This window comes from Podarcis pityusensis, assembly GCF_964106645.2.
Source record: "Podarcis pityusensis genome assembly, chromosome: 7".
In the NCBI taxonomy this organism is placed as follows: Eukaryota; Metazoa; Chordata; class Lepidosauria; order Squamata; family Lacertidae; genus Podarcis; species Podarcis pityusensis.
The window spans coordinates 57,873,322-57,900,541 of record NC_138031.1 but is presented as its reverse complement, the minus strand read 5'-3'; the positions used below and the strand labels follow the sequence as shown (position 1 = coordinate 57,900,541).

At 41.4% G+C, this 27,220-nt stretch overlaps 1 protein-coding gene across 4 annotated transcripts in view; it reads right to left on the bottom strand.

Moving 5' to 3' along the window:
• Positions 1-12,799, bottom strand: part of KCNG2 (potassium voltage-gated channel modifier subfamily G member 2) — a 48,597-nt gene extending 35,798 nt beyond the window's left edge. The window contains exons 1-2 of one of the 4 annotated variants that reach the window (XM_081014219.1): positions 12,100-12,799; positions 11,602-11,807 (exon numbers count right to left, since the gene is read on the bottom strand). The gene's annotated coding sequence lies outside the window, so the exon portion shown is untranslated. Of the gene's footprint in view, positions 1-11,144; positions 11,166-11,379; positions 11,425-11,601; positions 11,808-12,099 lie in introns of those variants that run through there. The other 3 variants (XM_081014218.1, XM_081014217.1, XM_081014221.1) reach the window with 3 other exon arrangements.
• Between the last annotated feature and the right edge of the window lie 14,421 nt (positions 12,800-27,220).

The following is a 27,220-nucleotide window of genomic DNA, read 5'->3' as shown; positions in this document are numbered from 1 at the left end:
CTGCCAAACCCAAAGGATGCAATCCTACACCCAGCACATATGAAGGGTGAAACTCAAGTATTGCCTCTTTATTTCTGTCTCTGGTATACACTAGAGCTATTCAGGTCATGCTGCAATACAACCAGGTCATTAAGCCTCCGCCCTGCAATGGTTTTCTTAACAGGCCTCTGCAACTTGTGACCAAGAAGAATCCAGCCCACAGGCCATGTAAAGCAAGTTACCGGGGGGGGGGGGTCTGCCTGATGTGGATAACAGAAGAGCTGTGGAGCCCCCAGGAAGCCACAATCCATTGTTAGTTGGCTATGCTTTGCTTTGTGGACCCCAAAGTTGCCTTGACAATCAAGTGGAATATAAATCTTATGGGGGGGGGAGTGCCGGCTTCATGTAGTTGGTCAAGGGAACTGTGGACTCAAAAAGGTTGAAAACCTCTGTGTTAAACTATTACCTTTATCACAAAGTGAAACTGGAAAGGCAACAATGCAAAAGTGATGGCCAATATTCTACTTTTCAGAGAGCATGTAATGGAGAAAGAGGGAAACTGAAAAGACAATGCTGAGACTTAAAAACTAGCTTTACAGGCAACCTTATGAAACACTCAAAGAACCTCTGCTCATCCACATGACTTGCCAACTAGAGACATTTGATGACTCAGAAGATGGTAAAAGTTATATAGATTTGGAATGGCAGTTTTCAGAAAACACACACATTATCTGTTCCTCTCACAAGGTCCCAAAGGAACATGCTCAAGTCTAGGCTGTGCTGAGTAGAGCCAATACTTTTTGATATGCTGTTTGGGGGGGTGTGTGTAATAAAACATACTTCAGTGGCAGAAGGAAGATACCATTATTATTCAAGACAGGATCTGCACTCTGTGTGTGGTTTATGGCTTGTCACAGAAGTAGGCATAAGGTACAAGAGCAATATGCTCCCTGTGGGCTGTGAGCCAGTTAAGATAAGTCCCAGGGCAGCTTGTTAAGTATTACTGGGTTATCAGAGCACAAACAAATAATAGATTGGATGTCCTGCTTTTGATTGAATATGATACTGATTGATTTGTGGAGATGAATTTGATACAGGTTGGAATACAAGAGTTCATGCCATAGTAAATGTGTTAAGTTTAAGGTGCCACAAAAGTGTTGATTTTGCTACTGTAAACTAACTTGAACCCTCTTCTGGTTGGATTCTGGAATTCAGCAAAGGTTCTCCATCAAGGCAATAACAGGTCATAACCAGACTACTAAATCAAACTGGTATGGTTCTAGAAACCTGATGCAATTCAATAGCGTCTGCTTGTTCAATAGTCTGCTTCAAAAAGGAAAGGCTGGCGATAGGGCCACAGTTGGCAAGAGTAGTTTTTTGAGCCAGAGCTGAATTGCAAAGCTGACCTCCTCCTTTCTCTTAATGAGGCATTAACAACCCCAGACAGCAAAGAACCCAGTCTCCATTAAGTTGCACATGTTGTTGTTGTTTAGTCGTTTAGTCGTGTCCAACTCTTCGTGACCCCATGGACCAGAGCACGCCAGGCACTCCTGTCTTCCACTGCCTCCCTCAGTTTGGTCAAACTCATGCTGGTAGCTTCAAGAACACTATCCAGCCATCTCATCCTCTGTCGTCCCCTTCTCCTTGTGCCCTCCATCTTTTCCAACATCAGGGTCTTTTCCAGGGAGTCTTCTCTTCTCATGAGGTGGCCAAAGCATTGGAGCCTCAGCTTCACGATCTGTCCTTCCAGTGAGCACTCAGGGCACATACTACCCCACAATCGAGTCTGCTTCAGGAAGAGAGAGGCAGACTGGAAATGATCCAAAAGAACAGGACAAAACTGAGGTGAAGAACATTCAAACTCTGCATCCTAACTTGGGACTCCCAAGCTGAAATGAATTCAAAAGATTTTGCCTGCACCATCAACAGCAAATTCATTCCAGCAAACAGATGATGACTCAACGTTCAGATGAAGAGTGCTGGGTCTTACCAGGTCATGCACCAACTGGAAAAAGCAAACACAATGACAAAGCTTCAAGGTGGTACTGAAAAAATATATAAAAATTTAGTGAAACAGCAAGATGTCCAATGTTAAACGTCCTATTTTTCCATATTATTCTGAGGTATTGTCTTTTGCTGCTGTTGTCTGCTCTGCTCTGTTTACATTTGGTCTGCTCTCTCTCTTTCATTTACCAACTAAAACAGCTCTACTGTACAAGACTTTGCAGACACATTGGCAGCCAAGAAGGGAAGTTACTTTGCAGCCGCGACTGCCACAGCATAGTCTTTCGAAAATGATATATTTAGCAATTGGCCAGCTTCAGAGAAAGATGAGAACTACTTGTGCTCTAGTTGTCTTTCTTCCTGCTTCAGCTGTCTCCGTCAAGGGAGACATGTTCTGACAAAGTGTGAAAGGGCATCTCAAAATGATTGTGCCAGTGAACTAAGACAGCCTTTCCCAACCTGGTGCCCTCTAGATGTTTTGAAATACAGCTCCCACCAGGCCCAGCCGCCACAGCTGATGGGCACAACATCAAGGAAGGCTGATCTATTTTACCAGTAAACTAATCTGTCAAGAAGTACTATCAAGGTTAATAGGGGTCTCTACCAGAGAGTCCTGCAGATGTTGGATTCATGGGTTATTCTAAGTCAGCTACCGCCCCAACATAAAAAGATACTCATCTGTAACCTTCTGAATATGATATGGCAACAGTGTTCGATTACAACTGGAGAGGATTGCTCTTAATAACAACATTAACAAAATAGAAGAGGAAAAACAGGTGTTAGAAAATTTTTCAAAACCAAACAGAAAAAGAATGAAACTCTTGAAAACAATCCCCCCCCCCAATGTATTGCGTCATTTTAAAAAGAAACCATCCTGTAGTACAACATAAAACATTTTCTTAAGGAACTAAAAAACAAAAACGCAAAAATACCGGTATCTATAGTAGAGTAATTCTCAAGCTGGGTCTGGAAACCTCAAAGAATTATAAGGAACGGTTGATAGAACTGGGTATGTTTAGCCTGGTAAAGAGAAGACTGAGAGGTGATATGATAGCCATCTTCAAATATCTAAAGGGCTGTCACACGGAGGATGGAGCAAGCTTGTTTTCAAGTTACAAGAAAGGAGATTCCGAGTAAACATCAGGAAGAACCTTCTGACAGTAAGAGCTCTTAAAACGCGCAACAGTCTCCCTCAGGAGGTTGTGGACTTGCCTTCATTGGAGGTGTTAAAGCCAAGGTTGGATGGCCATCGGTCATGGGTGCTTTAGCGGAGATTCTTGCATTGCAGGGGGTTGGACTAGATGACCCTTGAGGTCCCTTCCAACTCTACAATTCTATGATTCGGCAATACTGATTACAGTTTTGGTAAGAAATTATCAGATTACTTATTCTGTAACAGCCTCGCAAAAGCCTCACAGTACTGTTAATAAGGTGGGGGGGGGAAAGGTAAAGGACCCCTAGACGGTTTAGTCCAGTCAAAGGCAACTGGACTATGGGGTTGCAGCGCTCATCTCACTTTCAGGCTGAGGGAGCCTGAGTTTGTCCACAGTTTTCTGGGTCATGTGGCCAGCATGACTAAACCACTACTGGCGCACGGAAACGCCATTTACATTGCTGCCGCAGCGGTCCCTATTTATTCACTTGCACAGGCATGCTTTTGAGCTGCTAAGAAGTAGCAGTATTTGAGTATTTGTCAGGGGAGGGGGGATCAAATTCTAAAATCTCTGGCTGATGCCAAGAATTGTAATGTCCATCAAATTCAAGAAGGGTCAACTTTGGGTATTCTTAACTTTTTGAGGAAATTGGTTGGTAATGATAGCAATGCTAGATAGTTTTGCAAACTATACTGGAAACATACTGCAATTTTTGGTCATCCTAAACAAAAGGATGAACCCTTACAACATAGTGACATGAATTTGTGATACATATGCCCCGTCTCAACATTTATTTTCTGGAGCTCTGTGTTTTAGTATTATTTTCCCATTGCTGATTAGCATCTTTCCTCAAAAGGTCAGCCTAGGACAAAGTAACATTTAAAGTCATCAGAGGCAATCATCTTGATTGCTATACTTTAAATAAAAATGTTCAACTAAGGAATGTCCATTGAATATCACTTCAATTTATGACCTCATTAAGTAAATAATCTTCTCAGTTCAAAGCCATGCTTTAGTCTGCAACATTGGCATTAGGCCTAAAAGGTCATGAGGGTTGTTTCAGTTGCAGGACCTTGATGATGAAGAATTGAGCAATATATATAGGAAATGACACCTACAGCAGGGATTGGGAAACTCTGACCCTCAAGATGTTGGTAGATTACAAATCTCTGATCAGTAGCCATGTTGGCTTTGGCCAATGAAATATGGAGTCCTACCAACATCTCGAGGGTCACAGGTTCCCCTTCTCCAGTCCAGCGGTTCTCAAGCTTTTTTTCCTAGGCCACACTTTCAGAATAAAAATTTGCTCATGTCACACCTTTTTTTAATTGATAAGAAGGAAATACATTGGAAAACAAACAACTCCTATAAGTGCTTGATTTATAACTTAGAACACAACTACTTTATAATATGATCACGGGACACCCAGAAAGTATAAACCCAAACAGCTACAAAAGAACATGTATCATTCCCCAAATATAATTATAAACAAACCTCTTACCTACGTACCTTATGTATATAAATCCCATGAGAGGTGTGAGCTTACTTTTGCCAGGTAATCTTATTTATATTAGGTCTAATTTGAGACAAAGAAACTCTCATCTCATCAATATAAAGAAGGCTTTCTCTTTTCTCATCTTTCATATTTGTCAGAGTTTAAAAACCCTGTTCACAACAATATTTCATGGAGAACTGTAGACTAGCTCACGCTCTTGAAGAGAGGCATGGATACTGTTTCTGGTTGTATAGCCAAAAAATATGAGTTTCTTTGATTGTCGTTGAATCTCCCTGCCACACTTGGCATCCTCTCCTGCCACACTTGGCAAGTTGCTTAAGAATAGTCATTGTGGCTAGTGCTGTACAGGGTCCTGCAATCCCAGTGTAGGCAACACCCTCATGAGATAGGTCCTACTCTAAACTGTTTCCCTGGGGCCATCTGTTCAGCCTCAATGTGTTTGCCTTTTATGTGTATTTTTTGTTCTCTTCTCTTTGCATAACAAGGGATTGGTAGCAGCCTGTGCATGGCCGTATAGTGTATCAGCACTTCTCTGAAGCAACTGCCTTGTTCTTCACCATCTGAGCTTTCCTCAGAAATAATTAAGTCTCTAGATGCTACGATGGTGGAGAAAACTTCAGAAATGTAAACCAAACATAACTATATGCAGCAATTTATGTGTAAAACTTTATATAGCCTTAAACTATTAATACACTCAGTGTACCCCAGAGATATGTTATACCGTTTATACTGGAGAGAGGTTAACTTAAAATCTGGAAGTATTTCTTAAAAAAAGAAGAAGAAAGAAACACACAAATAGAATACATGCAGAACTTTTTTTTAGGTGGAATTTGGGAGATCATCTGTTCTCTTTCTCTCTGATGTAGATTCAAGTACTGTAGATACTACTGGACAGGAAGAACATAAAAGATTCATACCCGCACCATAGTGGTTCACAGATTACTAGGGCAACTCTTGAGATACAAACGACAAAAATTAATATATAAAGACATCCTTTATAGGAACAGATCCACTGCTTATCCTGATTTACAGCAAGCTGTGTCTTCCTCCTCCACTAGCCAGGGTGAACAAAAATAAATCTTCAATGATAAATAAACAACAATTTAAAAACAAATAAATCTTTTTAAAACACGCTAGATCAGATTTTTTTTTTTACTTTTAAAATTCTATCAAGTTGCTACAGGATGCAGATATAAATTCTGCAGTGCAAATACATAAATTCTGCAGATATAAATATTCTGCAGTGTATAATATAACATCTCTATTTAGTTGCAAGCAGATATGTTTTACTTGTTATGGCAAGCAATATGTATACATTAGGATACCCTACTCAGTACAAAAATATAAATCAGAAATCTGGAAACTTGATTTCAATCAGAACTTTAAACTGTCCCATTTTCTTTGGGATTTAAATCAATAACTTAAACTCCCCTGATTTAAATCAATATAACCTGATACTAGTTTCCCATAAATCAACACTGAGAATGGCCATGATGACAGGGCAAGGACAGGCTCAATGACAAGAATAATACAGGAAATAAAACAAAAGCAAAAAAAAATGTTTTTCAAAGCACCCGATTGTCCTCCCATTTAGCAAACAGTAAACTGAGAGCAGATCAAGCCTGCCATCTGGATATTACTCTTATTATTTCCATCAGGCAGCTCTCATTAATTTTCTAAACCCATTCTGTCATACTCAAACATTAAAAAGTGGGTTCCTTTCTCTTTGGGGCTTTCACCTTTTTAACCTGCCCTTAATTTTCCAGTAAGAAGCAGCACACTCTAGATGCAGCAGAATCCTGTGTAGTTCTACTCAGAAGTAAGCCCCACTTAAGTTCAATGGGACTTGCTGCTAGGTAAAGATGCACAGGACTATATTCTTAAGACTCCAGTCCTACACACACATATCTGGGACTCACCAATGAATAGACCATGCCTAAAACTGCATTGGCAATTGCAAGCAACGATCTATTTTAAGACTGCATATATTTAAGCTAATTAATATTTAAGTTAATTAATGTGTGCAGGCTGAGACTCTTGAAGAGATTGCAGTTGGCTTCCTGAGTTCAACACCCTTCTGGAGGAGCCAGAAGGACAGAGCTACCACCTGACTGTTCAATCTTTTCTATTCTATCTTGGTTAGGTTTGCAAATAACACTAATGTTAACAAATGCTAATGTTAATTAATGCAAGAATAGTATTTTTCTCCTTTTTAATTTGCTGTTGTAGCTGAAAAGCAACTAACCTCAACTGATGCTATAGGCACTAACCAATAATGTCCCCAATACTCCTACAATGCTCACTGAGGCAATGGGTGAGCCAACAAACAAAACTGCACCTTTTCAGGAGCTCAATACCGTGGGCTGGATGCTACGAAACTACAGACCTGCTACAGGACAATGCTATCTGGAACGCACCACAAAAACTGTCAATTATTACATCTACCCCCACTCCAGGGGCCTCAAGAAACTAGACAATATAAGAAGACCCTGAGACATCAATCAAGGATGAACTGGGATTTTATGTCACAACAATCCTACATCATCTAGTCAGAAGCAATCCTCGTTTTCAGTGAGCTTACTCCAAGATTATAGAATTACAGTCTAAATGCCCATCTTCAAAGGTTATATGAAACACAAGGAAAAACTAATTTCCTGATCTTGCATGAAAGTAATTCTTTCCCTCTCATCATTCCACTTACCTTGTAAATAGGGGCAGGGAACCTGTGGCCCTCCAGATGTTATTGGACAACAACTCCCATCATCACTGACCATTGGCCATGTTGGCTGGGACTGATGGAAATGGGAGTCTTGAGGACAACAAGTTATCCACCCCCATTCTAAAGTATTGCTAACTTTTTGGGGGAGGGGAACAATACCACTGTGTTCCCGTTGCTGTTGTATTTTAAATTATATTACATGTTTGCTTATTTGATGCAGTATTTCAATCTTATATTTTACTGCATTCCAATTTTTAAGCCATATTCAGTTCTGAAAAATGACAGCTTTACCTTTTTTTAAAAAAAAGTATTGAAAAGCTTATTCTTGATACAAAACATATCAAGTGAGAATATTCTGTCTCAAGGTGTTGTGAGCTCCATGTTTTCTCATCTGAAATGTACTGGTATGAAAAAGAAAACTAATTGAAAAAAAGCGAAAAAACACCTGAATAAAATTGTTTTTTCCATTCCACATGATTAGGCACAGTGTGTGTAAATTCTGATGCATGTTCTCTCATTTCTGCTGTCATTCGTTGGCATTTCCACCATATAAAATGCATTAACAGTGCAAGGGTAGACTACCAAAGGTAGCTGAACCACTGCAATCCAATGAACTTATCATCCTTGCAGGATGGAAGTGAGGTCAGGGGACCATCCTTTTCTGTTTATTGTGTGGATGCTGGTGGTGAGACTGTTAACAATTTTCCTCCCACTGGGAACAAGAGGGAAATAAAATATGCCAGTTCCTGGGCTGGCATAGTTTCATCTCTTGTTTGGTTCTGTGTTTTTTGATCCAAGCCTCCTCCTGGTGTGTCCTTAGAATACCCCAATGTAAGTAGAAAAAGACCCATGCATGTTTCCGCAGTGGTAATTAGAGAACATCTAATATCAGGTCTCTCTCTCCAAACTTGGAGAAGGAGAAGCTTTCTATGGATGCTGGATCATCATATCAGGGGCTACAGGACTGCAGGATCTGGCTAAAATCCTGTACAGTGGTACCTTGGGTTAAGTACTTAATTCGTTCCGGAGGTCCGTTCTTAATCTGAAACTGTTCTTAACCTGAAGCACCACTTTAGCTAATGAGGCCTCCTGCTGCTGCCGTGCCGCCAGAGCACGATTTCTGTTCTCATCCTGAAGCAAAGTTCTTAACCTGAAGCACTATTTCTGGGTTAGCGGAGTCTGTAACCTGAAGCGTATGTAACCTGAAGTGTATGTAACCCGAGGTACCACTGTAACCACATTCAGGGAGGAAGGCTCATTGAACTTAACAGGGTTTCTTTTTGAGTAGACATGTACAGGATTACTCTGTGAATTGTACTCAGGACTTTGTAGAATAATAATAAAATACATAAATGGAGAGCTAGTGTGGTGCCACCAGAAGTCTGAATGATTGCATACAAAGTGTTGGATCAGGCTGGGATCTGCTCAGCCACGAAGATCTCAGTGACACTTTGAGCAAGCCACCATGTTTCATCCTAACCTACAGTGGGAAAAGAAACATAAAATAAAATTATGCCCACTGGCCTGGTCTCCTTGGGAGAAAGAGGGAGATAACTGGGAATAAAAAACATGAATAAATAAATTTTGAATAACTTTTCATAAAAGGAAAATGTCATTTGCCAATGGATCGACAACTGTGAAAATACATTGGCTGAGGTAATAAACAGATATTACCAAATGAAAGATGTTTTGTATCATAACATGGAAAACATTTTCCCCCATATACTACAGAAGGGGATATATCTCTTTGTGAGATCTGACATACTCTACAAGCAAAGTCTGTGGAAACATCAAGGAGTGTGAAAATGGAGATGCAGGTACAAAGTCAAGATTGCTTGCTATGAAATGACTAGAAGGGGGCCTTGCAGGGAGGGGGGATATGCATGAAAAACACTTGGAGAAACTCTCTTAGCGTAAAATGGCCCATGAAGTCAGATGGAAGTCAACTGCTTTCTTGCAGCTAATTTGAATCTCATATCTGAAACTGAGTCTAGACTCATTTCCAGTTACACCATTGTCAAATCAGAATGTGTCATAAATGATTAAACAGGCAAACTTATGCCGCAGTCCTTTACACCCTTACTTAGCCCTATGCACGTTACTTCTGAGTAGACCGGCATAGGACTGAGCAGCCAGGATCCTTTTTTTATGATAGTGGTATGAGTTTGGGATGAGGGGAGTAGGCTGTATGCTGGCAACCCTTCTAATCTCTGGATCCAGCAAGAGTTACAAGTGTTAAAATATAAGCAAGGATTCAAATTCCTGGTGAGGGTATATAGCCTAGGAAATGGGCCATTAAGGTAATAAAGGAAGTGGCTCAGCATCAGAGGGCAAAGGGGTGGGTGCCCTCCTTCCCTCAACTTGTTGGTAGTTAGAAAGACATAGGGCCAGAGTGGAGAGTTGAGTGATAGGAGCTAGAAGCTAGAAAGGGGTGGGAGTGGGGACAACAAGCAGAGAAATGTTTGATTTCTGTTTGAATCCAAGGCTGTGACTATGGGAGCAGCAAGGCCCTCTTGGGGTGTTAATGCTGTGATCCCTTCCATCACAGGTTGGATATACAGTGGTACTTCAGGTTAAGAACTTAATTCGTTCTGGAGGTCTGTTCTTAACCTGAAACTGTTCTTAACCTGAGGTACCACTTTAGCTAATGGGGCCTCCCGCTGTCACCACGCCACCACCACGCAATTTCTGTTCTCATCCTGAGGTAAAGTTCTTAACCGGAGGTACAATTTCTGGGTTAGCTGAGTCTGTAACCTGAAGCGTCTGTAACCTGAGGTACCACTGTATGTGTAAATAAACCGTGTATCATAAATATACCATCTCCACTGACCCTCATTCTGAAGGAAACATGATCCCTGTGTAAGCACCTACAACCTGGAATATTGCACCACTCAAGAGTTTGGGGTGGTGTGCAACTATATATATGTCATACTGACACTGCTTGCCTCTGCAGGTGGCAACCTCATGCAGGGAACAAATTCTAAGAAGCTGCTCTAAGACATAAACCAAGTTAAGGTCTCCCTTAACTTTACCTGGGCTTGACCAAGACAAAAAAAAGGACTGTGTCTCATGTACATATACACCAATGTACAGAATAACTAAAACAAGTTTATCCTGAATATAAATAAGCAGCTGACTTTATGCTTTCAGCTCTTGAAAGATTAGCTCTTACTATTTACAAGGCTCTCTCAAACAAAACAAGTCCAAGTCCTCTTTGTCACTTAAATTTCAAATGAGACCTTAAACAATGGACACAAGGGAGCTAAACTACAAGCATTAGATTCCCGACAGAGATGAAATCTTAAATTATATTGTTACACACAGTACAGTGAACACAGTGCATGCAACCAGAAAGAATATTCTATAAATACTAAGCATAATATGCACAGTATTTTGGCATCTAGTTTTTAAGTGAAAACACCATAACCCCTTGTTGAAAAACATACTGAGCTCTTCCGTTCTAAGGATGACTGATTTCTCCTAAATTTGATAAAAGTGAAGTTTTATTCTTAAGGGTCACTTGGTTCATCCATGTTCATCCATGCATTATAAAATGCAGAGGCAGATTCACTTTAGGAAAATAAAAAGGCACTATGATGATAACTAAGCCCAATTATCTGAAAGCCAAAACAGTGATGATCAATTATAGCTTACACACATAGCGTTCTCCTTCTAAAAATAAAATCCACTAATTTTTCATCATGCAACCTTTTTAAAAAAAACTAATCTTTGATGCATATCACACTTATAAATTATATTTAAATTTATTTACCTATCACAGTTCCAGGAAAACCTACTTTCATATGGGGGTAAAGTGGGTGCCATTTCCCATGCGGGCAGTTACTAGTACCAACAATTTATCTTATGGATGGAGGAGGTGACGAGAACCTGACAGCAGCTTGGCTCTGGGTCACAGAAACTACAAGTCACCACCCGTCCCACACGAATTCAAGACCACACTAAACATACCATGCAAGACACGATAATCTATTCTAAACCATACACACCTTGGTCCTGCCACTGAGCAGATTTTGAGTAAAGTGAGGTCTGGACTTTGGAGGAAAAAAAGAGAAAGTAAGCAATCTCACTTTTTGGTTCTCTTTTGTTTTATGCCCTTGTTTATTAAGTCAGAATGCAAAATATCAACTATAGCAGCTCCTGAAGTTTGCTTTCTTCCTGCCTAACGAGGAACGGAGGCCAGGCATTGGGAAGAAAGAAAGGAGACTCACTCGACTTATTACATGTGATGAACCATTAGGCTGATAACAGGCGATGCACCACAGCATTCCATTTCAGCAGGAATCTGAGGAGTTCAAGAGGAAAAATAGCAGAGAAAGTCCCTGCCAACGGCTTTACAGACAATCTACGCCACCCAGTTCCTTGCACCCGGCAAGAAGGAAGGGAGCACTTGGGGTTTCCTTAGAATCTTGGTAACCTAAAAAAAGCAGGAGGCGTTTAGATGCTGGAACTGGTTCTCTCTTTGAAATCAAGTTGGACCAGATCTCATGCACATATCTAGCCCCTTTAGCTAAGCTACAGCGCTATCCTCGCGCTTTAAGGCTGCAATGCTACGAGGTCTTCGCCGGGAACAAGCGGCACTTGCACCCGAGGAATCACGCCGCAAGGCTCGGGCTGCGCGCGGAGCCCTTTTTTAACGGATCTGACCAATTCGCAGCTCCTACCCAAACTTCCCGCACGCCTCGGCGCCGGCTCCTTGGCTCGCTCACCTCCACTTTCCAGCAACTCTCCCGCTTAGCTCCTTCCCTCGCGCTGCGAAGCCGCTCGCCAAGCGCCGGCAGCAACCAAAAGCGGACTTTCCCCTCCCTCTCTTCTTTTGCCCCGCGGATGGATAGGAAGGAAGGGACGAGGCTGCGCGCTCCCCAGCCCAGGCTCCTTGCGACGCTTCAAGCCCCGGCAAGCTGCACCCTCTCGGCGGCGCGCTGCAGGTGCTTCCCCAATCCCGTCCGGGCACTAATAGCAGGAAGCCGCCCTGCCGGCTCGGAGGAGGCAGCCCAGAAACGGGGCGGGGAGCAGGACGCCGCGCCACCTCGCCTCAGGCGCCGCCTTCTGCGCGCACACTCGCTTGCCGCTAGAAGCCCCGCAGGAGAGGCCGTCGGGTGCAGGAGTGGCGCCTACGTCGCGCTTCCCGGAGGGGCGCCTCGCCCGGCATTGCCGCGCGTTTGGGCGGGCTGCGGAGGGCGCGAGCGCTGCGTGCGCCCCAGGAGGCCGGCGAGGGCGGGAAAGCGGGCGGCTCGCTCCTCCCGCGCGCCCTGAAGGGGCTTTTTTGGCGCTTCCCCCGCTGCTACGAAGTTCTATGCAACGAGAAGGAAAGCGCCTCGTGAGCCTAGCACTGGAGGGTCTGAACTTTTCTGGACGAGCACTCAACGTGTTGCAGATATGAAGCATAAGAAACGGCTCCTCATTGTCCACACCCATAAAAATATTCAAACTTTTACTGGCAGAACTCATTGAAATAAAGCTGAAAACATCAAATGAAACGGGTCCCAAAATATACATACGATGTCCAGCATAGGCTTAGCATCTTAGAAAATATGGAACTGATCCAAGCTGATCTAAAAGCAAAGGTCTCTCTCCCCACCATCTGCATACCAGCCTCCAGACTGTTTACTCTCCCTTCAGGAGAGCTTTTACACATTCATTGAGTTTGGGAGAAAAGACTTAAAAGGCAATTCCCTTCAAGATGGAGATTTTGCAGCCCAGTACCTCTCACATGATCTCAGGTTACAACACTCACATGTTAGTTACCAGAGAAACAACCATCAGTTAGTTTATCATTAACCTAATGAGATTTCAAAGTGCTCTCCTCGCTTTCAATATAGCCCCATGGTGGGGAAAAATACCATGTTGAACCTTTCCCCCAAAATACATTTAGTCATTTTTCATTTCTGTGTCAAACCATTATACAGTACTTAACGCATGCCCAAATAAAGAAAAGCAGCCACAACATGACCATATACCTTCGCCCTGCCACATCAAACAGGAAGCCATGACCAATTTCCTTCAACCTCTTATTTCAACCTGACCACGATCCCGTCACTTTTTCTTTTAACACCTGAGCCTGACAGGCCCCACCCCATCCCCAATGCAGCAAGTAGTTCTACAGGTCTCCTGCAGATTTTAAATAGACTTTTCTTTCATAAGAGACTGAATAAAACAATTAGTCTCACTTGATGCCGCTATGTTCTTGCCTTCGTGTCACAAGCGCGGTGGCCCCAGGCTCTGCAGCTCTCTCAACTGCTTTCCCACCACTCTCAAAGTCAGCTTATACAACATACCTGGAGAGTTCGTGCTGCTGTGAGACACAGTCCTCTGAGAGTTCAAGCGGTTGCAGGGCATTATCTAACAAGCAAGAGACTGGGTCTGCGTGTTTTTCAATCGTTTATGAAATGCTAAGTAGGTGCCTATGACCTTTCGAGGTATTACAATTGGCATTCCAGTTCTAGCTAAAAGGAGTCAGCTTTTTGTACCGTTCAACAGGAACAACTCCCTCCGTTGCTCTGGTGAACCATATCCATTAGCTCGTCCATTTGTGCGATTTCTAAAACCTTGTAAAGCTTTTCTATAATGTAGGGATGAATCACATTTCCTGCCAACACAATTTTTGCAGCCACGTTAGTAATAACTTGCAAAATTACTTACAAGTTATTACCTTCAACATACAGTAATTAAAATCAGTACGGAAACATCAAATTTCAGCAGTATTTATTCCCACTGTCTGGCTTTTAAAAATCTTCTCTTTCTCCTGTATCTCAGCCTGTTCTTGATCATACCATAAGGGCTGCTTATTGTTCTCAGGTTTGGAATCTTTACCTCCTTTTGCCCATAGTCTTGTCAAGCAAGTCTTGCTGTTTTCAGTTGGTAAATATATTGAGAATTTCCTCTCTTTATTCTAGAGCCACTACTGCAAGTTTAGTTCAATTTCTTGTTATTTCCTTCACTGCTTATTAGAACATTCTACATTTGGGTCTTCCTGTTTCTACTCTTAAGCCACTGTCTTAAAATACTCTTGCTTGGTTGATATTTTCTGCTGCTCATTCAAATATTTATACTCTCCTCTCCTCTGAACTCCCTTGGTAATTCATCTCCAGTTTAAGCTGCTTCTACCCACTGCCTACCATACTGCTCTATATCACAGGTGGGGAAGCTTCATTTTATGTGGCCTTATTCTTCCATCTCATCAGAGTTGATGAGAGTTTACTTTATCCCCAGTGTTATGGCTTGGGAAAAATAAGTTTCCTCTCCACACATAAACCATCTGACTCAGAACAAATGGATAGTCTTGTCTCTCTCTCTCCATATGCATTGCGTATGTGCTGTCTGTACTAAAGAAAGGAATTACTTTTACTGTATGCTTTCTAGAATAGTTGCTGTAATAAACTCTCGTACAGTGGTACCTCGGGTTAAGTACTTAATTCGTTCCGGAGGTCCGTTCTTAACCTGAAACTGTTCTTAACCTGAAGCACCACTTTAGCTAATGGGGCCTCCTGCTGCCGCCGTGCCACCGGAGCACGATTTCTGTTCTCACCCTGAAGCAAAGTTCTTAACCCGAGGTACTATTTCTGGGTTAGTGGAGTCTAACCTGAAGCGTATGTAACCTGAAGCGTCTGTAACCCGAAGTACCACTGTACTTCCAAAGCCCTTCTGTGTATATATTTGAGAGTAACCATAAAACTCATTAGGACTTACTTCTCAGTAGACTGCAAAACCTGAGGTAGCCATGGTGAAATTTGAATCCTGTTGGTCTTTATTTTGAATTAGGTAAATCCAAGTAGCCTCTGTCTGCCAGCATGCAAACCCTTGGCAGCAAAAAGGGTGCCCACTCCTGCTCTTTATCTTTAACCCCAGACTCTTTATATGTAACAATCTTCTAGCTAAGTCTAAGATTACTGTATTTCCTCTCCTTTTATCCCTTTTCCCTTGCTGCTTTCTAGCCCTGAAATGTCCTTGCAGCCCTGAGAGGCATCAGATTCTATTCCTCTTTTTTATTTTTTTACCTCTGAGTACCTCAGGAAACAGGGACGCGGGTGGCGCTGTGGGTTAAACCACAGAGCCTAGGACTTGCCGATCAGAAGGTTGGTGGTTCAAATCCCCGCGGCGGGGTGAGCTCCCGTTGCTCGGTCCCAGCTCCTGCTCACCTAGCAGTTCAAAAGCACGTCAAAGTGCAAGTAGATAAATAGGTACCGCTCTGGCGTGAAGGTAAACGGCATTTCCCTGCGCTGCTCTGGTTCGCCAGAAGCAGCTTAGTCATGCTGGCCACATGACCCAGAAGCTGTACGCCGGCTCCCTCGGCCAATAAAGCGAGATGAGCACCGCAACCCCAGAGTCGGTCACGACTGGACCTAATGGTCAGGGGTCCCTTTACCTTTACCTCAGGAAACATCTGTTCATCCTGCCTTTCCCCAATTGACCTTCCTTTTTCCTTCTTAAAGTGTCTTACTTTTACTTTTAGACTGCAACCCTGCAGGTGGAGGCTTCTTTAAAAAAAAAAAATGCAGCACAATTTTAGGTAATAAATACATAAATAGCAGTCACATTAACCACTTGAAACCATCATATTTGTATCAAAGAACACCTACACAAAACAGAATAAAAGCCTGCCTGTCAAGCATTACATTTCTAGCAGATAAAAGTGTCTAATCCAAATATTTGATTTAACTTTGCAGGTGTCATATATCATCTGTTAGGTAATCTGAACTAAGTCGCCTTCAAAGAAGAGCGAAATGAGAAAGTTTAACTGATAGGACTTAAGTGAATATTCCCTCAGATCTTATCCAGAATAGTGGCACCTTAGTTGAGAAACTTGTGTATCACTGTAATAAAGAACATACGGAAAGTTAAATATGAGTGCCTTTTTGGTCCCATCTCCAAGATTATTTATTTCATTTATACCCCACTTTTCCTCCAACGAACCCAAGAAAGCATTCATGGTTTTCCTACCCCATTCTATGCTCAAAACAACCCTGTAAAGCAGATTCTCACCAAGCTGAGAACTGGTGAATGCTGAGCATTGCGGTTAGATGGCGATCTGAACTCAGGTATTTCTGATTCTAGACTGACATTTCAACAACTGCGCCACATTGACACCTTCTGATCAAGTGCCAATAAAAAAATAATGCAACCAGTGACGGCACCAAAAAAGCTGCAAAATAAGCAGCGGATAAAGATGACAGATAGATAGATAAAATAGAACTCAAACCATGGCTTGAAATATTTTTAAAAAGTGGGAGAATAATAGACTCTCTGCCTGGAATTGAAATGACAGCAATGTAGTTACCAGGAAAACCCTGCTGGGGAGAGGATTACAAAGTATGTGTGCCACCTCTGAAAATGCTCTCTTTTGGGTCAACGATCACCTTACTTCAGAGGGTAAGGGGATCTGGAGGAAGGCCAGCACAAGCCATTTCGCTGTCTTAGGCAAAGGGCAAGCTGTCGCCAGCCGGTGAGCAAACAGGAGCCACATGCAACACCACCCGCAGGAACAGACACTCATAGGCGCCACAACTCGGCTCCCACTGCAGACAAGGGAGCATAGAATCACAGAACAACAGAATCGTACGGTGGAAGGGACTCCTAAGGGTCATCTAGTTCAACTCCCTGCGATGCAGGAATCTCAGCTTGTGGTTCCCCATCCAATTTAAAACCCAAGCTGGACTCTGCTTAACGTTGCAAATGTGCTGGTTGTTTTATTGCTGCACCCGTCAATGAGTCTGAGCAGCTTGCTACGCAAGCATATACTGGTTTGGATTTTGAAGGCAAAACGTTTGGCTAGCAATTTACCCATATTACAGCTGAACTACTTTTGCACTTTGAGGCATACATTTTTAACACATCTTCAGTTACTTACATTCCATTACACTTTATGAAGTAGTAGGCATACAAACACTTAAATCCAATGAACAAGTGAATCTTTCCCAAATTTTTATTGTGACAGGTTTTTTTTTTATTTAGGATCTATGCAATCATAAACCCCTATCTATACAGCCCTTTCTGCATTTCCGCACTTTCTCATATTTGCATTTGACCTTGTGGAGGAAACTACATTCTAAGTTGGAACTGTACATTATGTAATTGCAGTTCCCACTGCTAAGGAAAGAAGCCACCATTTGGTTTTTTAAACACCTTGACTTTTAAGCCATGGGAACCACTGGAGAGATCTTGCTTATTGGAGAGTAATAAAACTACAGCAAACATTATTCCATTTCACCAGACATCAGAACTGAGTCCTTCTGTTGCTACTGTGGTCATAAATGCAACCACAGGAGAGAGAGAAACTTGTCTTGAATCTTCCTATTTCTTTGCAACTGTGAAAGATATAGAAATCCAGGCTATTTTTACTCCAATCATAGTGGCATATTTTTTCTTACTGTCATACACAGTACATTTATACTTTCAGGAATCATTAAGAGATGGGGTGCCACACAGCAAATAACATATTAAAGTATGCTATAGCTATCACAATCATTTGTCCTTATCCGATAAACATGAGAATAAAATACTCAACAACCCAGAAATAAGAAGACAAATGTTCAGTTTGGTAAACTAAAACCATACCAAATATATTTTAGCCTATGCTTCACTTAAAGTATTCAGTCATGACAATATTCTGAGGCTTCTTGGTGCATTTGGTGTAGTTGAATTTTCATGTTGAATTGCTATGGGAGAAAAGAACTATTGCTCAAAACTAAAAGTGCTGTTTAAACTCAGGTATTACATATTAATAAAAAAACTTTTGTCATAATTTAGAGACTAATGGATGGCTCTTAACCATTTCCCACAACAAACTAAATCTACCATTCAAGACAGATTATTTTTTCTGGCATGTGGCTGCAACTGAGTTTACTAATAATACAGAGAGGTGTGAGAACCTTGCTTCAGATCCAAAACATGGAACAACAATTGGCTGGTTTAGGATCTTACCTTTAACAATTTTTAAGTGAACAGTATTAGGATAGAGAACACAAGTGTGTTCAGGTAGATGAAACATATTTTCTTACCTCACAGAGTTCTTGCATATTTGCTTCTGTAATGTTCATTCCCTATAATGTTCATACACATGCACTTTCTCTGTAATTCTTACTCAGAGTTCAAGCAGTATATGAGGAAAAGTGAAATCGTTTATTTATTTTATTTATTCATTTTCCAGTTTATTTTTTACATACATTCATCATCTTATCATAGTCTTGTATGGACTTCCCAACATATCCATCATTGACATCCTATTTCACATTCTTTGTTTTGTTGAGGAAAACTGAATTTGGTAAGGGCCCTAGCCACCTCTGCATTTGAGGGGACAGAAGTAGTGCCTCAACTGAATCTTTCCATATTTTCTCTTTCATGTCACTTCTCTGATATCTTTAAACTACTGCTGGACTATCTGGTAGTATAGACATTGGCATCAACAAAAAATTATTATGAGAGAAATCAGACACTCTAGAGTGGCAAGAATACTTCCATGGACATTTCTAGAATGTAAAGTCTTTAAAGTTTAATATGAAAGTGACCAGAGGGAGGCATCATCTTCAATCTTGCTTCCAGTGTCTTAACTAATTTATAACTAAGAATGTAATGTTTAGGACCTCCTGTCAGCATTATTCTGTTGCACACATCATTACTAAGCCTAGGGATTTTTAAGGGACTCCTTTAGATCAGGATACTCAAGGTCATCCTGTATTTCATGAAGCCTCACTCTGCTTCCAAAATTCCACCTGTTATTTATAATGAAGAGCTCTTTCTTGACTTTAAGCACATTTCACAGTACACAACAGACATCCAGAGACAGCAAAATTTTTGACTATGTTATTTGCTGCAAGCAAGGAAACTGACTTATTTATATTATTAATACACTGCAGGACACCAAACAATACAACATCTTTCCTGCATTTGATCTTCATTTCAACATCAGATGCGATCACTCAGTTTATACTTATCTGAATAAACCTGGAATTTTTTATTTTTCTCCTTTGCAATGTCTGCTTCTGATTTCCACACATAAATACCTGTAGAGCAGCATGTTGCCTTTATAATGATCATAACAGAACATTCCAAAACTACCTTCAGAGCAGTGGCAACAGATTAGAGAAGGAGACATTTAAATCAGTAAGAGAGAGAGATGAAATACAAGCCTTATGCATAACTCAGTTTGCTCAAAATAATTGTCCTGTTGGAAGACTCTCATTTCAGAGGTCTCTGGGAATATGTCTGACACTAGATGGCTGGGAGAGCACTACAAAAACGATGTTTAACATTATCTTCAATCTACTAGCAAAATCTTTCTCAGTTAAGGTCTAATAACATTAATTAAAATCAAAATCACAGATGAAATAAAGGTCTGCAAGCCCTTGGCAATGCATATAATACAGATGTTTATTATAATAACAAGGTTTACTTCTCTACTCACCAAGCATAGCTAGTGACTGAACAAAATAGTCAAGTTTCAGCACTTCTACTTTCAATAACCTAGACCATTTTTTTTACATTACTTGGAAATTAATATATTTCAATGAAGGCCTAGGAAATACCTGATCATGCAGCTACCTTGCTGAGAGTCACTGCATGATATCATATTATGTACCCTGTTGTGCTAGCACACGCTATAATAACAAACATAACTAAATCCTCATCCAATTAAATCCGAACTCATTTTTAAAGCACTAAGAGTTGATTTCAGAATAAAAGATTATTTAGCAAATCCCATTCTCCATACTCACTTTGACTCTTTAACATGGAAAAAGTGCTTCTGGGCAAAACAAATTGGATAAATGAAAACAAAAGTTATTATTAAACCCATGTGAGTATTTTTTGATAAAAATGGCAAAATAGGACACACAAAAATGTGCGTAGTACCAAGCTTCACATTTTCACTCAGAATAGCAACTGCTCAGGTTTTGAAGGAGCTCTGATTTTCTGGAAGCCCCACTTTATCTGTGAATATATTCAAAAGCACATTCAGAAGTTGGAGATCTGTGTAGCGAGCAATCAATCATTGTATGCCAGAGTCTCTGTGACTTGTATAAAATGCCAGTCAATGCTATGCAGTCCACTTTCAAATGCTATGTTTGCTAGTGGCAGAAGTGTCCCTTATGGAATAAACAGATTAAAAGCATCATGTGACTATAGAAAAGAATGAACACTGGAAACAATCACACTCAAAATTAAGTTTAATCTTTCAGTGCAATAGAAGCACCTAAGGTTCTTAAACTCAGCTGTACATTTAGTGGGAAAGAATGTGATTTCTAAAACTTGAGAATGAATAGCCCCTACCTGGACAAATGGAACAAAGTAGGTGGGATTCCAGCTTGCTTCTAGCAATTTTTAAAATCTCAAGCATCAGTGCCCTTTAAGTACAAATCATTGCATAAATTCAACATCTGCTCTAAAAATATTGCATTTGCTTTTTTCTTCAAACCTCAAATAAAACATTGGGCTATAAGGCTGAAAATAATAGCAATAAGAAGTATTGGGGACAGGTTGAACTCTTGTTTCCTAATAAATGCTAATGATGGAACTTGCCAGCGGCTATAACTGCACCATGTTGTTATATTGGCTTTACAGAGATATTGTTGCAGCATATCAGGCAGATAATCTAGTACAAATGTTTAGAGATCAGGGAGTTTGATTTCATTAACCAGACATAAAAGGGCCACCTGGTGAAACAGATATAGAGCAGACTCTCTGTATGGTGTAGACTAGGCCCACCATCCCTTCTATAGCCCCAAAGCTTCTCAAAGTGTGTGAAATTTTGTCCTCTCCAAAGACTGACTGGGATTTTTGCTTCTACAGCCCAACTAAGAAGCCACAATGAACATACGTGACAATCTTCTATGCATCATTTGCACTTCTCACCCTACAAATTCTCTCTCTCCACCCCTCTATTTGTCTTATTAGTTGTTCACAGTAAAAGAATCTCTAAGTGGCTTTCAAAAAATTAAGAGCCAAAGAAATAGCATGAAAATGAAAAGGCTACATCACAATAAAACCAGTGCAATAAACATAAGCAGAACCAGCAAAACAACAAAACTTCAGAAGTAGAAAATAGGTATCAATAAACAGCGGAAACAACACTACCTGGTGCCAAAAGGCTGTTAATGATAGTGCCAGGCAGACTTCACTGAAATGAGCATTCTACAAAGAGAGAGAGAGATACAACAGAAAGAGATTTCACCTTTGTTATCATCCTCTGAACCTCCCTCAAAGTGAACATTCTATCCGCATGCTAGTCTGGCCTGGTGTTACACTGAGTAAATGGGTGGGCGCAGCTGAGCTAGACCAAACCCACCTAGACCTCAATGACACATGTCTCCTTCAGTGGTCAGATTATTGGTGGGCATGGTCTTATTATTGACCCATCTGGCATTAAGCAATAGCACCACCAAACCAGAGAGCTCAGCAGATACTTCTAGGGAAATCGGTGAGGGGGCCTAAGAAAGAGATGATGCTAAGTACACAGACCTTCAGTTTTTCAGTGGTGGAAATAAGCATGGAGATACTATGCTCAGATAAGAATGATCAGATCCATCTGTAAGACTAAATGACAGTCTTATTGTTTCTCATCAGTGTTCTGAATACCATTTAAATAGTGTAAGTCATTTAATATTCATTAGCAGCTGTAAATGTGGCTAAAATGTTAGCGAGCTGAAATATTAACTGTTGTCCACTTCCTTGTATTTAATCTAGGTGAGGCTAACACTATTAGGAAAAAGATGACCAGAAAGGCTAGAGCTAGATTAAGTGCTGCATTAGGTACAAAGCAGACTGCATAGAGTATCTGCCTCCATTAATCTCTGCTCAAGCTCAGGTTCTCATAACGCTTCTGCCATAGTGTTTGGACTCAGCTGAGCCTGGACACCAAACCTAAGGAGACCTCATCGGAAGAGAAAGAGCAGGGCCTTACTGCATCCCCCACCCAGACTTGAATTGTGTGGAATCAATACCCTTTGAGGATGACTTCCCAGGTAACACCTTGCAAGAGAGGGGTGCAATAATGGAGGGACCAAACATTCCATGACAGGACTCCTCATCGTCACTGCCAGGAACCCCAAAGCAGATGCAACAAAGGATTTGTGCCAAATATCAGCATCAGAGACGTTTGGCAGCCTGAGGCTTCTCCATCCTTAGTCCTACCTGGGGGGAAGTGACAAGCACTAGTCTATGGCGCTGTGGTCTAAACCACGGAGCCTCTTGGGCTTGCCGATTGGAAGGTCGGCGGTTTGAATCCCCACAATGGAGTGAGCTCCCATTGCTCTGTCCCAGCTCCTGCCAACCTAGCAGTTCGAAAGCATGCCAGTGCAAGTAGATAAATAGGTACCGCTGCAGCGGGAAGGTAAACGGTGTTCCCGTGTACTCTGGCTTCAGTCATGGTGTTCCATTGCACCAGAAGCAGTTTGGTCATGCTGGCCACATGACCCGGAAAACAGTCTGTGGACAAACACCGCCTCCCTAGGCCTGAAAGTGAGATGAGCGCCACAACCCCATAGTCGCCTTTGATTGGACTTAACCATCCAGGGGTCCTTTACCTTTTACCTATGTTCTGGATCAGGACTGGTTGAGCTCTAGGAAGAGGTTGGGCAGCTGGTCCACTCTTCAGTTTATGTTTGTTGGTTGCTAGTGCAACAACTCCATGAGAACAGCTGCCTTGTCCAGTCCAGCAAACCCAGGTCCTGATGAACAGCTCCTCAGCAGGTCTAGTGTACACTGTACCTGTTTTTGTTGCTCAGTTCATGCTGGACAGCTCCCTGGCTAGTCCAGGTCTTCTTGCTTGATAAATACCTGACCTGTGTGCTTTTGTTTTCCTTCAGCACTGGGAAAAGGCGGGTGTCTGACGCAAGGCCTCTTCTCCATGCAAAGCCTGCACAGAACACCTCAGACTACAAGGGGAACCTCATGTGATTAAACGCTGCTCCGTATAAAAATGTTCTCTGCACACAGGTCTGAAAATTTATGGGTCCCCTTATTAACAGCGGCACCTTTAGCAATAACCAACTCAGGCCGCAATCCTGTACATACTTATCAGGGAGAAATCTCTATATAATTCAGCAGGGCTTACATCTGAGTAATATACAGCTTCTTTGGCATAAACCCACCCTAGGTTCACCAGGGACAACTTCTGAACAAAAGTAAGACACTCAGCTGTTAAGTTAGGTGCTATTTGTAAAATTGCAATGCTCAAATGTATACAAGTAGCTTTGCGGGGGAAGATGATGGGGAGAAAACCAGAACAACTTGGCCATGCCCCATAACTTGTTAGCAGCCTCACCAGGCCTAGTGGGCACCAAAAACCACTGAGTGTGGCCAATAATAATGAGCAACATCTGCAAATTAGGGGTGTAGGGGTGTCTTCCAGTTCATATAAGTATACCTTTGCCCCACCCAAAAAGCATCCTGCTTAGAATAGCAAAAATGTTTTGCACCAGTCCAAACTAGATTGCAAACATAAGGACATCAGGCTCAATTGTACTATAATCAGGTTTGGTGTGTAACACTTAAAAAAATAAAAAATTAAGCCTGACACTGAACATGCTGTTTGAAATTCACACTGGTTATTATAATGATTAATTTTGAGTCGTTAAAGGTATCACTTCGCTTGCTCTGTTTTTCAAAGGAAAAAAACCCCACTGTGACAGTTTTGAGGGGCTTAATGATAACATTGACCTTGAATGCCAGATTGCTATATAGTTTGCAATTTGAGGAAAAAAGATGCAGCAGCTTGTTGAGTCTAAAGACAAGCTTTGTACTTATTTTATGCAGTGAACAACAGAATGTGGAACTGACTTCATCAGGAGCCCAATTAATGTTGCAGCATTCATTTTTTTTAACAAAAGACAGCCATTAATAACAAGTTCTGCTTACATGCACAAGTGCGGATGTGACTGGACTGTACAAACCAAATTCCTCAACTTATATGTGTGTCCTGTGCCTTGCTTCTAGAGAAATGTATCAACCTTTGCTTTAATGACTCTTGAGAGTCCCATGGACTGCAAGAAGATCAAACCTATCCCTTCTTAAGGAAATCAGCCCTGAGTGCTCACTGGAAGGACAGATCCTGAAGCTGAGGCTCCAATACTTTGGCCACCTCATGAGAAGAGAAGACTTCCTGGAAAAGACCCTGATGTTGGGAAAGATGGAGGGCACAAGGAGAAGGGGACGACAGAGGACGAGATGGCTGGATAGTGTTCTTGAAGCTACCAGCATGAGTTTGACCAAACTGCGGGAGGCAGTGGAAGACAGGAGTGCCTGGCATGCTCTGGTCCAGGGGATCACGAAGAGTCGGACACAACTAAACGACTAAACAACAACAACAACAAATGCTATATATTTGTTGTTAGAATTGTAAAGCCATAGCTTCACAGAGTACATGTCAGACATGACCTATCTTCACCCCAGAGGATCAGTAAATGGCGCAAATGGAAAGATTATGTATGAAGAGCTGTTGCTGTAGGGAAAATGTGCCATGAACAATCATCTCATCATTTAATCTTTGGCCTTATCAAGCGAAGTATACAAACAAATGTATATGAAGAACACTCAGATTCACAGCAAGAATGGGGGAAATGGAAAAGAAATTGGCTAATGCTTTGTTCCTTACCTATTCCTAAAGCTGTAGTGACACTAAAGGGGTAGAAAGGGTGCAAAATCCTGGCTCCTTCACCTTGTCTTTTGAGAGAACCTCAATAACAGCAGTAACTACTGTATAGAATAAACAAATAAGTGTTCTGCACCCAACTCCCGCATACACACACAGTGTGTGTGTGTGTGTATGTATGTGTATATATATATGTACACACACACACACACACACGACAAAGTGGCCACTTTAGGATTCAGACCCTATTTTGCCTTTTATTTTCTTTTGTCACCCCACATTTTTGTTCTTAGGCTGCTTCTGGCCATTTCCATTTTCTGGAAATGATCCAGAGGTCTTCCTACAGAAGAGGAATTAAGTGCAAATAATTAATTTAGGTCAAGACAGTATGCATTGTTACCCACTGGCACTTCTTAAGTTAGTTTGCATAGGATGTGAGACTAAAGGAGACATTAAGTGTCTTTTGCTATCCTTGTGAGCCTAGCGGGTGATTGGAGTCCTTTCAGAAGTGTATGTGAGGATCAGTTTCCCTTCCAGCACACTGAAGACTCACCATCACTTGGGTTATGTCTGCACTGAATTGCAAAACTTTATTTGGTATCATCTTGGCTCATGTTACTCACAACACAGTTGCCTTCAGATCTGTTCTTCCCAATGCCAGCTAAGCTTTATGTGAAAACAAGGCTTTTAAGACATCCTTGCCAAACTTCCTAGTTCATTCTGCTTAAACCATCAGTTTTTGATGTTGATAAATTCTTATTGGGTCTGAGATGTTCTGGAATTCAACTACTGACCTCATGATAAAAGGCACTTGCCCCTTACAATTTCTACTGAGCTGTATCAGAAGCAGACATAGCATTAATCTAGCTAAGCAGTTCTATTGAGACAAGTTTTATATTCTCTTTTGCTTCTTAAAAACAGCATCCTTATATTCCACCAGGGGTTTATTTTTGCCTACTGCTGCAACATTGAGCAGACATCTTCACTGAACTGTTCACAGTTACAATTGAGAGCTTATGCTGAGAGGCACCAGCTAATTGAGAAACCAACCGTGTGTATGAAAAATGTAAATGAATTCTGCCAATGTGCTTTGACAAAGCTCTACACTGGTGCCTCACCACTACCATAGGGTAGACATAGGATAATGAGTTAAACCAGAAAAGAACACTGTTAATGTTGGCATGTCTATCTGATTTCCTCCTGTTTCCCCTTATAATATCTCCTCCCCCAGTAAATAATTGTGTGAGACAAATTAGCCTTCATGAGGAATGTTTTGTTGTTGCATTTAATGACAACTACGATGAAAATAAGACTCCTGTGCTCTGCATGGCTCCATGCTAGGAAGGGACTTGGTGAGCAGAACTTCTCTTGGTACAATATTGCAGAAGGAATCTTTCTCTGCCAAAATTCTCCCTGCCATGTGCTTCTGGGATAGGCTGCACAGCTTTTGACATTCAGATTAATTTGTAGAATGATCAGTTTTACTGAAAGCACAATATTCTTATATTTTTCTACCTGAAAATGATGAACAGTAAGCATAATTAAAAAACAAAAACAGGGCAAAAGACAGATGCTGCTTAAAATCCAGAGCTACCACTGAAAAATAAATAAGTATTCTAAAAATACATTTGACAGTAAGTCTGTTCCAAATGGAATTATTAACTTCAACTTTAGTCTTTACCAATTCCAACCCAGCATGTAGAAATTCTTGTTGCAAGTTTGGATACTTCCGCTTTACTGTTCTGGTTTTCCTAGTTACACTTCCCCAGGAATGTCTTCCAGATTAGATCTCACCTAATTGGAATCAATTTCTTATCTAGAATCCAGTTTTGGGGACACAGTCTCTTTGAATCTTCTTAGGCAATCTGATGGCAACATTATAATCTCCATTTGCAACACCAAACCAGTGGCCATGGGGCAAAGACAACCCACCCACTTCTGAAGACCCCTGAAGTGAAGGTGCCCCTACCAACTGTCTTCAGGACTTCACCCTCTTATAAAACAACAACAACACCGCTTTGTAATTCAATGGCAATGCAATACTGAAGAACACTCTCTTGCCCCAAAGATCTTTCCTGGACACTTGGTATACTGTACTGGGAGTTTATTTGCAATCTGAGGTTATGGGTGCTTGCTAGCACTCATTTCCCTGGTCTGCAAAGCAGTTCTGCCCTCACACATCACAGAAGAGTTCCATCACCCTGTCAGGGGAACAGCAAAATGTTATGAAGGCTAATGCCATAGGTGAT